The 12,712-nt window shown below is 40.5% G+C and overlaps 1 non-coding gene across 1 annotated transcript; it reads right to left on the bottom strand.

Annotated features, from left to right (window-relative positions):
• Nucleotides 1–6,931: 6,931 nt before the first annotated feature.
• Nucleotides 6,932–7,005, bottom strand: Trnan-guu (transfer RNA asparagine (anticodon GUU)). The gene has a single exon. It is a non-coding gene; the product is annotated as a tRNA-Asn (tRNA).
• Nucleotides 7,006–12,712: the final 5,707 nt, after the last annotated feature.

Raw genomic sequence — 12,712 nt, 5'->3', positions numbered from 1 at the left:
CGAGTATTTAGAGACTCATTTTTTTGTTAGAGATATCTTTCCTAAGTCTGAAGCCTGTTCACATTTCGTGGCAACGAGTTTCGTAACTGATCTTTTCCAGGTCAATCTCTTGAATGGTGTCTCCTAAATATTGGAAATGACAAACTCTTCCGATTTCCCTGTATCTGCGAGGGCGCTCTTAAAAGTAATTCTTACGAATATTTCACTGGAAAACTTTTAAAGCTTTTCAGATAATGCAAACATAATTAACATTCTACATCCGTATTCTTCATCTCTACATATTTGCAGCCCTCTGTCGCTAGAGGGCTCTGGATTGCAGCGTGTAACTTTCCAGTGTCTAACGTAGCCATGTTGGTTTGTGAAGAACAGCGTGCTGTGATCGGGTTTCAAATTTGGTGAGTTCGTCCACACAAGAAGCACCCTCTTTTTCAACGCGATAATTCTAGATCACAAACGAAGGCTGCGACATTTGCAACAATCCGCCCCCTTGGATTTATTGTCACAGAACACCCTCCATACAGTCCCCACGTGGCCTCATCCGATTTCTGGCTGTTTCCAAAACTTAAAGGACACCTTCGAGGACTTAGCTCCCCACCTCCCCTCTCTTCTTTGCCCCCTTCTCACCCCCGAGTCTTTTTACATTTCCATCCTCTGCCTCCTCTCATTCCCTCTCGCGTCTGCCCTTCTCTCCCTTTATTAGTCCTCTCCCTCCCTGGTTCTCCCCCCCTTTTCGTTTTTTCCTCTCCTCCCTCCTGTTTTCCCCCCTCCTCCAGGTCCCCCCCCCCCCCATCCCCATCTGCCTTTGGCTCGGGAATGCCATATTTGAGCCGCCATTTCCGTGCAGTGTTTTACGGTGTGTTTTTCCAGTGAGTGTTCCGTGTTGTGTCTTTTGGGAAGTGTGGCGAACAGCCATCAGACTGTCATTGGGTGTGATTTTTTTTTTTTTTTTTGCGAACAGAAACCAGACTGTCACCATGTTTTTTAATTGTGTGTCTACTATGTTACTTGTCTGATTCCTGTGTATTTTATCAACATTGCCAACCCCTTTTGCTTTCTGTTTTAACTTTCCGCATTTTTACGCCATTTTACGCTTTAAGTCACCATTTTATCGCCTGTTTTTCCTTGTTTCTTTCTTCTTCCTTTTTTTTAAAAAAAAAAGTCTGTAGGCTTTAGAGCAGCGTACTAAGCTGCTGCCAGCCCGCCCCCTTCGGGGGGGAATTGAAAATCAATAAAGGAAAAAAAGGACTTCGCTTTGATAGTAATAAAGTGGTGCAAGCAGAGGTGAGGTTGAGGCTCCGTCATGGAAGTCAGACATTCTAGTGACGGTGTCAACAAACTGGTCTCTCGTTGGGGGAAATGTGTTCCAAGTCAAGGTGACTATGTTGGGAAATAAATATGCAGAAATGAAGAATGAAGAAGTAGAATGTTAATAACATTCGTTTCGTTTAAAAAGCTTTAAGAGTTTTCGCAAACAAAATTCGGAGGTATTAATTTTCAGAATTAAGTGTTGCTTGATATGTAATTCATTTCTTGAAATGATGTTGGAGACCTACTCTATCTGCTGCTTTCTTATGAATTCTGTTCGTTTTTATGCTGTTGAATATCTTGACAGACAATCGCCACATTGTCTTCAAAAGCTAAGCTGCGTATCTTAATATCGGTTCTTCATAATTTGAATAGTTCGTCAGTTTTAACGCCTAGTTCCTGTTTTCGGCACTTTTGGATTACTTTTTCTAAATCACAGTTGAAAAGTAATAGAGAGAGTTTATTACTGTTTTAACTGCGAAATATTCCAAAAATTCTCTTCTCAGTTTTACCTTATACCTTGAACCATTCAGCTTTTCACCAATAACTACAGTGGTTTTGAGGTCCAGAGCTTGTTCCTCTGTTCCTTCAGAATCTGGGAGCAAGACGTACAGTCCACTGAGCCATAAGCCTATTTAAAGTCGACAAAAGTACTAACTACTTTCTTACTATAAATTTTTTTATGTCTAAGAAATAGTTTCAGAACAAAAATTTTTTCTGGACAAGATTTATTTCGTCTGAAATCTGCTAGATATTCGCCAATCTTGCATTCCGTTTGCTGTTTGTTCGGCCCAGGAGACAATGACACAGAATTTCAATTGGGAGCCGAAGAAGAGAAGAACACCTGTTATTCCAGGATTTCCGAGAATGTTTTAATTTCAATAATATAAACGTGACACAAAGTCATGCAGGAGGCAGGCGACCATTATTATAATAATCTGTACTTCTCCTTTCCTTCTGACTGAGTCACAATGGTAAAAGTCAAACATCAAGTAAGGGATGGCTTCATTGCTCATGTCTGCAAATGTTTGTTTCATATACAACTTGAAGCGCCATTTCTACATCCAGTAATCGTTCCTGGATATCTGATGCTGGATAAATTCCGAAACGCGTCATATGAGCAACAGAGTAGTTACTTGCCTCTTGTTTGACTTTAACCATCGCGGCCCAGTAAGCCTCAATGCAGAACTACTCATTATTATAATTTCAAGTTTGACGTCAGATAACAAATGACGATAGAAATATTTTTTCGTGTGATTTAATTACGAGTTGACAATTTGCGGATTTTTTCTTTACTTGTACTGTGAAACCTTGCTTCTTTTTAATTTTCGTGATTGTAGGTCGACGGGAGTACCCTATACAAGGTGTAGAAGTATGAAACCGGAATTTGCTTGCTATAATTACACGTCTGTTGAAACTGATAAAAAAATATTTTATTCAAAATAATCTCCATTGCTAGTTATACATTTATCCCACCTTTCCGGCAGGCTATGAATGCAACGCCAAAAAAAAAGTTCTTCTTTTGAATCGAACCAGTCGGCGAGCCATTTTCGTACATTTTCATGCGAACTGAAGCGTTGCTGAGCGAGAGCGTGTCCCAGCGATGCAAACAAATGATAATCGGACGGAGCCAAGTCTGGAGAATAAGCCGCATGCCCTGGTATTTCCTAACTGAATGCCTCGATCGTTTTCCTGACCCGTTTTGCTGTGTGTGATGGGGCGTTATCATGGAGCAATATGACACTATGTTGCCTTTGTCCATATTCCGGTCGTTTTTCACGTAATGCTCGATTTAAATCGATCATTTGCTGTTGGTACCGATCAGTGTTAACGATTTTACCAGGTTTTAGCAGCTCATAATGGATGACACCCACTGATCCCACCAAAATCAAGAACATTGTCTTTTTTCCAAAATGACTTGGTCTGGCAGTGGACATCGATGGTTAGCCTGGATTCAGCCGTGATTTACGACACTTAGGATCCATTTTCCATCACCTGTTACTATTAGATGGAGAAACGAATTTCTTTTGTATCTGGCCAGCAGCATTTTACAAGTGGTCTTTCGAGTTGCTTTCTGTCTTTCATTTAGCTCATGCGGAACCCAATTTCCCACATTCTGCACCTTTCCCACAGCTCTCAGCCGAAGAGAAACTGCTTTCTGCGTCACATTCTATTGTTCCGCGAGTTTCTGTTGAATTTGAGTATCATCTTCATCCAATAAGGCCTGCAATTCGTAGCTTTCGAACTTTTTCCGTGGTTTCCCGCCCTCATCGTTTCTCACGTCAAAATCACCATTTTTGAAATTTTTGAGCCAATCGAAACACTGTTTTTTTCCAAAGAGCATGTTTGCCGAAAGCTTCGACAAGCATTCGATGCGATTCTGCAGCAGTTTTCTTCAAATGACAACAGAAAACCAATGCTGCCCGTAAATCGTAATTCGTAGGCACATAACTCGACATGTTTACTGTTTGAAATAGACACCGATATTTCGAACTTGGGTTACTGTGAGTCGACATTCGTCGTCAGCCGTTACATGAAGCAGATGGCGCTGCAGAAGCTGTCCCACGGGCCCTACACTGACGGCTAGCACCGTGTATAGGGAAGTTCCAGTTTCATGATTCTACACCTGGTAGGTTTTGACGAGTGAGGTCGCGAGTATTAAAATATGTGACATAAGGGCCGTATCTTTTGATTGCATTGACTTAAAAGCTTTAACCGCGCCAAGGAGCCTTAGACCAAAGCGTATGACAATTTCACCTTGATAGCCGGCCGCTGTGACCGAGCGGTTCTAGGCGCTTCAGTCCGGAACCGAGCTGCTGCTACGGTCGCAAGTTCAAATACTGCCTCGGGCGTGGACGTGTGTGATGTCCTTAGGTTAGTTAGGTTTAACTAGTTCTAAGTCTAGGGGGCTGATGACCTCAGATGTTAAGTCCCATACCGCTCAGAGCCATTTCAACCATCACCTTGATACGTCTACCCGTTCCTGGGAGAAAGGGTTTTTAACAGTTGGACAGCCGGACAGACAGACGACAAGGTGGTCCTAAAGGTTCCGTTTTTACCGATTAAGATGCGGAACCCTAAAAATGGAATAATTTTATTCACCACGCAGGATTTGACACTCACCGCAATATATGAAGCCTTATTTTACGGAAGTCGTTGACTTGCAAGATTACTTTTCAGCACGTGGCAGTATTTGATACTGATAACCGGTTGGCATTCATAAGTCAATATGGTAGAAACTGTCACGTGGCAGATTCTGAAAGTCACCACCTCTTATGCTAGTTAGCAACTTTTTCCGCAACCTTCATACGATTCGGAAGACATCCACCTTCGTGAGGATCAATGTTGAAACACACTGTAGACTACCTTGATTTTAGTTTTCGTAAGTGATAGGAAGGAAGGACGGAAGAATGAAAGATTAGATCAGGTCATTAGAGACGGAGCACAAGCACGAATTCTTTGTTAAGGGTGGGGAAGGATATCGGTCGTGCGCTTTCAAAGGAGGCATCCCAGTATTTGGCTGGAACGATTTAGGGAAATCAAGGAAAATCTAAATCAGAATGGACAGACGCCTATCTGAGCCGTCACCCTACCCAATGCAAACCCGTTTCTTAAATCGCTTAATGTAAATACACTTACAGCATTGTCATATCCATCTGAGATGCCGATCCCCATTTAGCGACTACTTGTTATCTTCTGAAGATGATAAAACAGTCTTCTGTGTGGTGGCAGAGTTTTCATGTGGAAACGCAATGAAGATAAGGGAAACTACCTGAACGTCTCTCAAAATTAAAATTCTTAGGACTACAACAGCTAAATTATTACAAATGTGATATTATACTTTACAGTAATAAAAATATGACCCGCAGAAGATGACATATTGGTGTCGAAACATGTCTGGCTAAAAAATATAAAAAATAAACTAATTATGTTTGCATAAGGCTGATTTCCAAATCCATCCAGTTTTTAAATCGCAAACACGGAAGAAAAGAGGAGCTTCAAGCCGCAGTAAAATGATTAAATTACCCAGTTAAAATTAAGGAAGTTGAAACTGGAAGCTCTTCTGAATGCCTACGGTGTACTGTACTGGCGAACGACTGAAGTATTTTATGAGCTAACAGGCCGTGTACTGTTTCCAGTTCACTCTGTGATATGACATACACCACCTGCTAATCTCTCTCTCTCTCTCTCTCTCTCTCTCTCTTTTCTTCAGGACACTTTATGTAGCCCAGTCCAAAGCGCTAAGGACAGGAACTTGAAATTCGGAGAGAGTGTTCATCTTACACCGTAGGCATCGTTTAAGAAGGGATTTCTCGAAATTCAACTCCGAAGGGGGTGAAATAGTAGATTAATGTTTTTTGAAAATATGACTCTGTTAATGTAATTTTGAAGCTAGAACTAAGAAAATTGGTACTTGGTTTCTCAGACAGAAATAAAGAAATACGTGTTTCAGCAGTTTTGTAAATTTAACTCATATGGGGGCGAAACAGTGGGTGAAAGTTTTTTTTGAAAACAAGTCATTGTTAAAGAAACACTAAAGCATTTTTAAAGCTACATAAATGAAAACTGGTATTTCACTTCTCAGCTGGAAATGGAAAAATTCGTCTTTCATTGTTTTGGAGAAATTCTAGCACTAAGGGGATGAAATAGGGGATGAAAGGTTTCGTGGAAATATTTCTTCCAGAAAGCAATTTTGAAGTTTACTGTAAGAAAATATGAATTTGACTTCTCAGTTAGAAATACAAAATTAAGTGTTTCAGTGTTTTTGGAAATTCTACCGTTAAGGATAGAAATGTGAAATTTGGAGAGAACATTGATTTTATACCGTAGGCGTCTACAGTAAGGGTCCGTTCGAAATTCCACCCCTAAGGGAGTGTAGTATAGGATTAATGAGTCTTCGAAAATAAATGATTACCAAAGCTACTAAAGCTACATCTATGAAAACTGGTATCTCACATGTTGGTTAGAAATATAAGAATACAGTGTTTTTGAAAATTCAGCCGCTAAGTGGGTGAAATGGGGGATGAAAATTTCTGTGAAAATATTTCATTATGAAAGCGTTTTAAAGCTAAATATATGAAAATTTGTATGTGGCTTCTCGGTTATAAATAAAAATTTATGTGCTTTTTGGAAACTAAAAGCCTAAGGGGGTGAAATAGGGGTTAAAATCTTTATGATAATATTGCGTTTTATAAAACTTTTCAGAGCTAAACCTGTGGAAGTTTATATTTGACATATAAAGAAATATGGGTTGGGGGATGAAAGTTTCTGTGGCAACATCACCACAAGAACTCAAAAGACAGGATCAATAAAGACCTCTGACTCTAGCTACCAAAATCGCTTTGTGATCAGAACAACATTCGGAAAATATCTTTCTTCTATGACCTTAATTAGCGTACAAAGTTTAGAAGGTGGTGCAATTTTTAACATGAAAATTCGATTAAAGAAAAACAAAAAAAAATGCGTAGACCACACAATCTACGCTAGCGAAGCGGCACGCGCTAAGCTAGCTACTCGTAAGCTGCGTACCGTACTGATTTGACGTTAGGCTACAGACTGGCTTACGGATAGTTGCTATCGAAGTGTGGAGCGAGTCGAGGTACCGTTTTACAGTAAATAAAATTTGCGCCCCCGGGTGGGCTCGAACCACCAACCTTTCGGTTAACAGCCGAACGCGCTAGCCGATTGCGCCACGGAGGCTGACGAGCGAATGTGCTCTAATTTGCAGTATTTACTAAAAGGCAATAACTTGCGCTGTCGTTTTTCAAATGACAAAATAAAATTGTTACAAGTCAGTTTTTAGATGTGTGGAGTAGCAACCGATTCCCAGTTAGAAACTAGGAATTAAGAATTATCATTTAATAGGCGCTGAACGTTTATTTTTTGTATTATAACTGCTAGGACCGATATAAGACTGTGCTGCACGAAGGACTTCGAGAGCTCATGAGAAAGGAAATAGTTTACAGTAACAATATAGAACTTATTAAGTTGTGGGATACATGTAAGTAATATGTGAACGGCAAGTACGCAAGTAGCAATTTCTGAATCCCGTAGATAAATGTAGGAAAAACCATGCTACCATGTCCAAAGAGGTAGTATTATACCCAAGCATGGCGTACAGTATGTTAAGTGTTGGATGGCATATTTCTAGAGGGATTGTGGTGAGCGGAGGAAGTTGGCCCCACGGGGTGTGCGCGCGTGCTGAGTGGTAAGATGGGGTGGGGTGTGAGGGGAGACAGACGGACCACGCCCGCCTCTGGCAGCGCAGGTACGTTAATCTGTAGTTCATGCTGCCGCGAAAGCGGGAGGCACGCAGGGAAGTAACGTTAGGTGAAATATTGTTCGAATTAAAAGTGAAATCACTTACTGACATGTTTTCTAAAGATGTTAACTGCAACAATTCCGTATACTCATCACCAAGAACGGAAACCGTATGAAACCAGTAAAGCCGTGATTATCTAAATCATCGAACTGCCGTCTATAAAATAGCTTCAAACGTCTGATTACATCTAAAGTAAAGTGTTAAGTATTTGACTTTAAGCACCTAAACGAGGAAAAAGTTTAGGAACATTCGTTGGAAGTCGCGAAGTGCTCTTATTATGAAAGACCGGATTAACATAACGGTAGACTCGATAATTTGCGCTCTGTTTCATGCAAACGTTTTCCACGCGTCTCCTATTTTACGTCATATCTCCTGGATTATGTATCGTACAATGATATAATTTTGTAGGTACATTCAGTGATGTATGTAGATATTGTCTGCTAAGTTTATTCAGACTAGGGTTAGTAGTAAAGAAGTAGTAAGGTAAAACTCACGCCGGATGCAACAGACTGCATGTACAGTACTGCGAAAATGTATTTAGCGCGAAGCTTCTTCCCTTTCATAATTTGTGGGAAGTATCAGCGAGTAAAAGTTTCGTAAGGGATTGAAATTAGTTGCAAAGTTTATTGTAAGTCGCAAAGTGCTCTCAATCTCAAATACTGGATGGACACAGCCCGTGTAATTGTGGGCCGTCGGTTACCTTTCTCAAGACAAAGTTCTTTAATTAAAATTTAAACGTAACATTATACGTCTTAATGATAAGATTATGACAGTATTTTAAATTCGGTAAACAATTAAGAAAAAAATCAAATTTTTCTTGTTCCTGGAATCCGTTAGAAAGGTAACCTGCACCGAGCGAGGTGGCGCAGTGGTTAGACACTGGACTCGCATTCTGGAGGACGACGGTTCAATCCCGCGTCCGGCCATCCTGATTTGGGTTTTCCGTGATTTCCCTAAATCGCTCCAGGCAAATGCCGGGATGGTTCTTTTCAAAGTGCACGGCCGACTTCCTTCCCCGTCCTTCCCTAATGCGATGAGACCGATGACCTCGCTGTCTGGTCTCCTTCCCCAAAAACAGTCAACCAAAGGTAACCTGCAACTATCTAGCGGTTTAATAATTTGGAGTGAAGTATAGGATCTTTAATTAAGACTGATACTTCTTAAATTGTTATTTCCAGTTTCTAATATACTTCTTGTGGTGTCAGATCTGAGCGGGATTTCACTCTACTGTGTTGGGAACCAATTAATTTATGTACGTCTTCTGTTATTAATGTCTTCTGTAACAAATCTTGATCATGCGTAATTATGAAGACTGTGGCCTTTAATTACAGACAAGTCAAGAACAACTGGGTCCACAGCTTATTTTCTATGTCGGTCGCGATAATAGTAGGCTAAGTAGTCTCCCTTAAAGGTCCTGTCACTAAAGGCTAGATGCACGGTAATATAACTAATATTTCACGGAGATAGATTACATATACACTGCTGTGTGACGTAGTCATTGTTGACTACCGTGTTATAAATGGTCTTTTATTAAGCCGGTGGTGCAGGTGCCTGGATTCTCGACGTCAGTACACGCATCTGGTCTCACAGACCCTTTCAGTTTTCATCGCTTCTAATTTACATTATTATATATATTATAGAAGGAAGTGGTAGTAAATGAAGTTGTATCATTATCAGTCACTTTAATTTAGCTATTTAAAAGACGAATTTTGTATTTTGGTCAAAAACATTTACATAAAAATGAGCTGCTATCAGAGTAATACACATATTTTGTGGGATATTTAGTCGATACAATCTCGTCACACATTAACAGTGTGGTGTCACCGCCAGACACCACACTTGCTAGGTGGTAGCTTTTAAATCGGCCGCGGTCCGCTAGTATACGACGGACCCGCGTGTCGCCCCTGTCAGTAATTGCAGACCGAGCGCCACCACAAGGCAGGTCTAAAGAGACGTACTATCACTCGCCCCAGTTGTACAGCCGACGTTGCTAGCCATGGTTCACTGAGAATTACGCTCTCATTTGCCGAGACGATAGTTAACATAGCCTTCAGCTACAGTTGCTACGACCTAGCAAGGCGCCGTATTCAATTGCTATAATACTTCTGTATCATCACGAGCAATGTTCTACAAATGTGGATTAAAGTTAAGTATTCCAGAAGCTACGTACTTTTCTTTATAGCATTCATTACGTATCCTGTTTCAGACCTCACGTCAGACTGCTTGAGTTTAACGCGTGCATTTCGGCCTTCTCCAGCTATACAACATCTTCTGTAACAAATCTTGATCATGCGTAATTATCAAGACGGTGGCCATTAATTACAGACAAGTCAAGAACAACTGGGTCCACAGCTTATTTTCTATGTCGGTCGTGATAAGGCTCGTTTCACACTGGGACACTTGTGACGGTCACTGATAGAGATACCTTCGTTTGAATTGGAGCATTCACACCGGGACACTGCACTGAGTCACCGAGTGACGGTGACCCAGCAGTGACTCACCCTCGCCACATGTGACGGACACCGACACTGTGTTCGCTGCGGTCACCGCCGGACGTGCATTAGCTTGTATTGGAGCGTTCACACTGGGACACCGATCACAGACACAGCATTGCAGAGTTGCCAACAGACAGGCAGCCGTTGCTGAGCCCAGTGGTTCTCCACACAGTGCAGCGATGAGTTTAGAGTTCATCAACACAGAAGATTTTATAAGTGAAGTGGAAAGTCGTCCCGTTATTTGGGATATGAAAAGCGATGACTACCGTAACAAAGTCATGAAAATGAAAGCGTGGCAAGAAATTATTACGAAGTTTGTGCCTGATTTCGATGAAAAGAGCGTAGATGAAAGAAACAAAATTGGTAAGTTCTATATTCTTTTTTCACTTTAATACCGTATTTTTTGGACCGCAAGAATAGCGAAATATATTTTCTACCCCTGTACGAGGCTAGGAGGTTAATAACCTACAAGGAGAATGCTATCCCTCACCCCATTTCTTTTGCATTACCAATAGCAAGTGTACTGTTATGCAGTCTCAATGCGAGAGGAATGGACAAAATGGATGAGCGCAGAAACCATGTACTCACCCCAAATGAAAGTAAAATACAATAAATAGTTTTATTTCAACATTTTCATAACAAAATTAAGGGTACGTATTTTCGTAGTCTAATAAGGCGCTCCGCCTTATGGTCCGAAAAATACAGTTAAAATATTATTCAAAACAACAATAATTTACGCACATGTTGTTACTATAATAATGTATTTTATTTATTTACCATAATACTATTGACTTACAAGTTTTTGACACCTGAATGAGAACAGTGCTCGTACTTGGGTTCTGTTCAATTAGGTACACACAACTGTAATACAAAAAAGTGCATTGCAATTATAATTTTAATTGCAAGTTTTAATCAGTTCGGTGAACTCAACAGTATGGTTTGTTACAGTTAACATGGTAATAATTGAACATTGCACATTTCAAATACAATTCCAATGAACATTTAGGCCTAACGACATTAATGTTCACATAACATTTCTAGCACTTAGATTTTTCGCAGCTGCCATGGCACTTCGCCTTCAGGGCTGATGAAGTAGTTTGCGAAATCTTCTCTGATACCGTTCGCAATATTTCCTCCACGGACCAAGCAAGGTGACATGTCCTGCAATCACTGAATAGTTAACGTATCCTCAAACTGTATTCCATCACGATCACGCACAATAGACTCTGCCAAATCTAATTTAACATCCAGTGCTCGATAGAAAATGTGCCACTTGATTGCAAGAATTCCAAAAGTACACTCTATGTACCTTCTAGCTCTGCACAGTCTATAGTTGAACACACGTTTTTTAATGTCTAAATACTTTCCACCATAAGGGCGCAAAATGAATTTGATAATCCGAAACCTTCATCTCCTACTAACATGAATGGCATAGGTCTTTCAAACGATAATGACAGGCCGGCCGGTGTGGCCGAGCGGTTCTAGGCGCTACAGTCTGGAACCGCGCGACCGTTACGGTCGCAGGTTCGAATCCTGCCTCGGGCATGGATGTGTGTGATGTCCTTAGGTTAGTTAGGTTTAAGTAGTTCTAAGTTCTAAGGGACTGATGACCTCAGAAGTTAAGTCCCATAGTGCTAAGAGCCATTTGAACCATTTGATAATGACAGTTGTTTTGGTGCAGGTAAATCTAGCGTACCATCTGGTAGTTTATTATTTAACACTGTATTACGAAACACAGTTGAGTCGGACGATTTCCCATATGCTCCAACGTCTATAAATAAGAATTTGTACGTCGAATCACAAACAGCTAACAACAGAATGGAAAAATAGTTCTTATAATTATAGTAGAGTGAACCACTGGAAGTTGGTTTTACAGTTCTGATGTGCTTCCCGTCCACTGCACCCACACAATGAGGAAAGTTGGCCCTCTTATGGAATCCTTCAGCTGAGGCAAGCCATAGATCTTTCGAGAGGTCGGGAAAACATTTTGACTTCATTTTACGCCATATGGCAGAGCAAACGTCTCGTATAATATATGAGATAGTTGATACTCCAATTCTGTACTGAAAATGTAAGTCCATCATGGATGATCCGGCCCCCAAGTACCTGTAAAAAAAAAGATAAAGCATATGGAGCAAAACTACAAAATTATGCAGGTTACACACAAGCATACACACGCACTCACGTGTAGACATTATAGATAACCAGCTGAAACACCCGGCAACTATAATTTTAATAAATGTTAATAATTGTACTATGCCTATAACTTTCGCGCAAGTGACAAAGTTTCATCGCAATCGGATGAACGGTACGGCTGCGCATAAAATACGAACAAAACCAAACAAACATTCATTTTTATATATTAGATATTACAATACTATGGTGGTTTTTGTTTGTTGCAGGGACAATCCTTCAAAGTAAATGGAAGAGCTTAAGTGCCAGTTATACCGAGAGTTATTAAGGCAAAAAACAGAAAAGAGTGGTTCTGCAGCAACTGGTAGGAAGAGGTATATCTACTTCGATCAGCTGCGATTCCTAACAACTGACTGTAAGAACACTACTTCTAGTATTGACAATGATGATGATGAAG

The sequence above is a fragment of the Schistocerca cancellata genome, chromosome 5 (assembly GCF_023864275.1).
Source record: "Schistocerca cancellata isolate TAMUIC-IGC-003103 chromosome 5, iqSchCanc2.1, whole genome shotgun sequence".
Classification (NCBI taxonomy): domain Eukaryota; kingdom Metazoa; phylum Arthropoda; class Insecta; order Orthoptera; family Acrididae; genus Schistocerca; species Schistocerca cancellata.
This window is presented reverse-complemented; position numbering and strand designations above follow the sequence as displayed.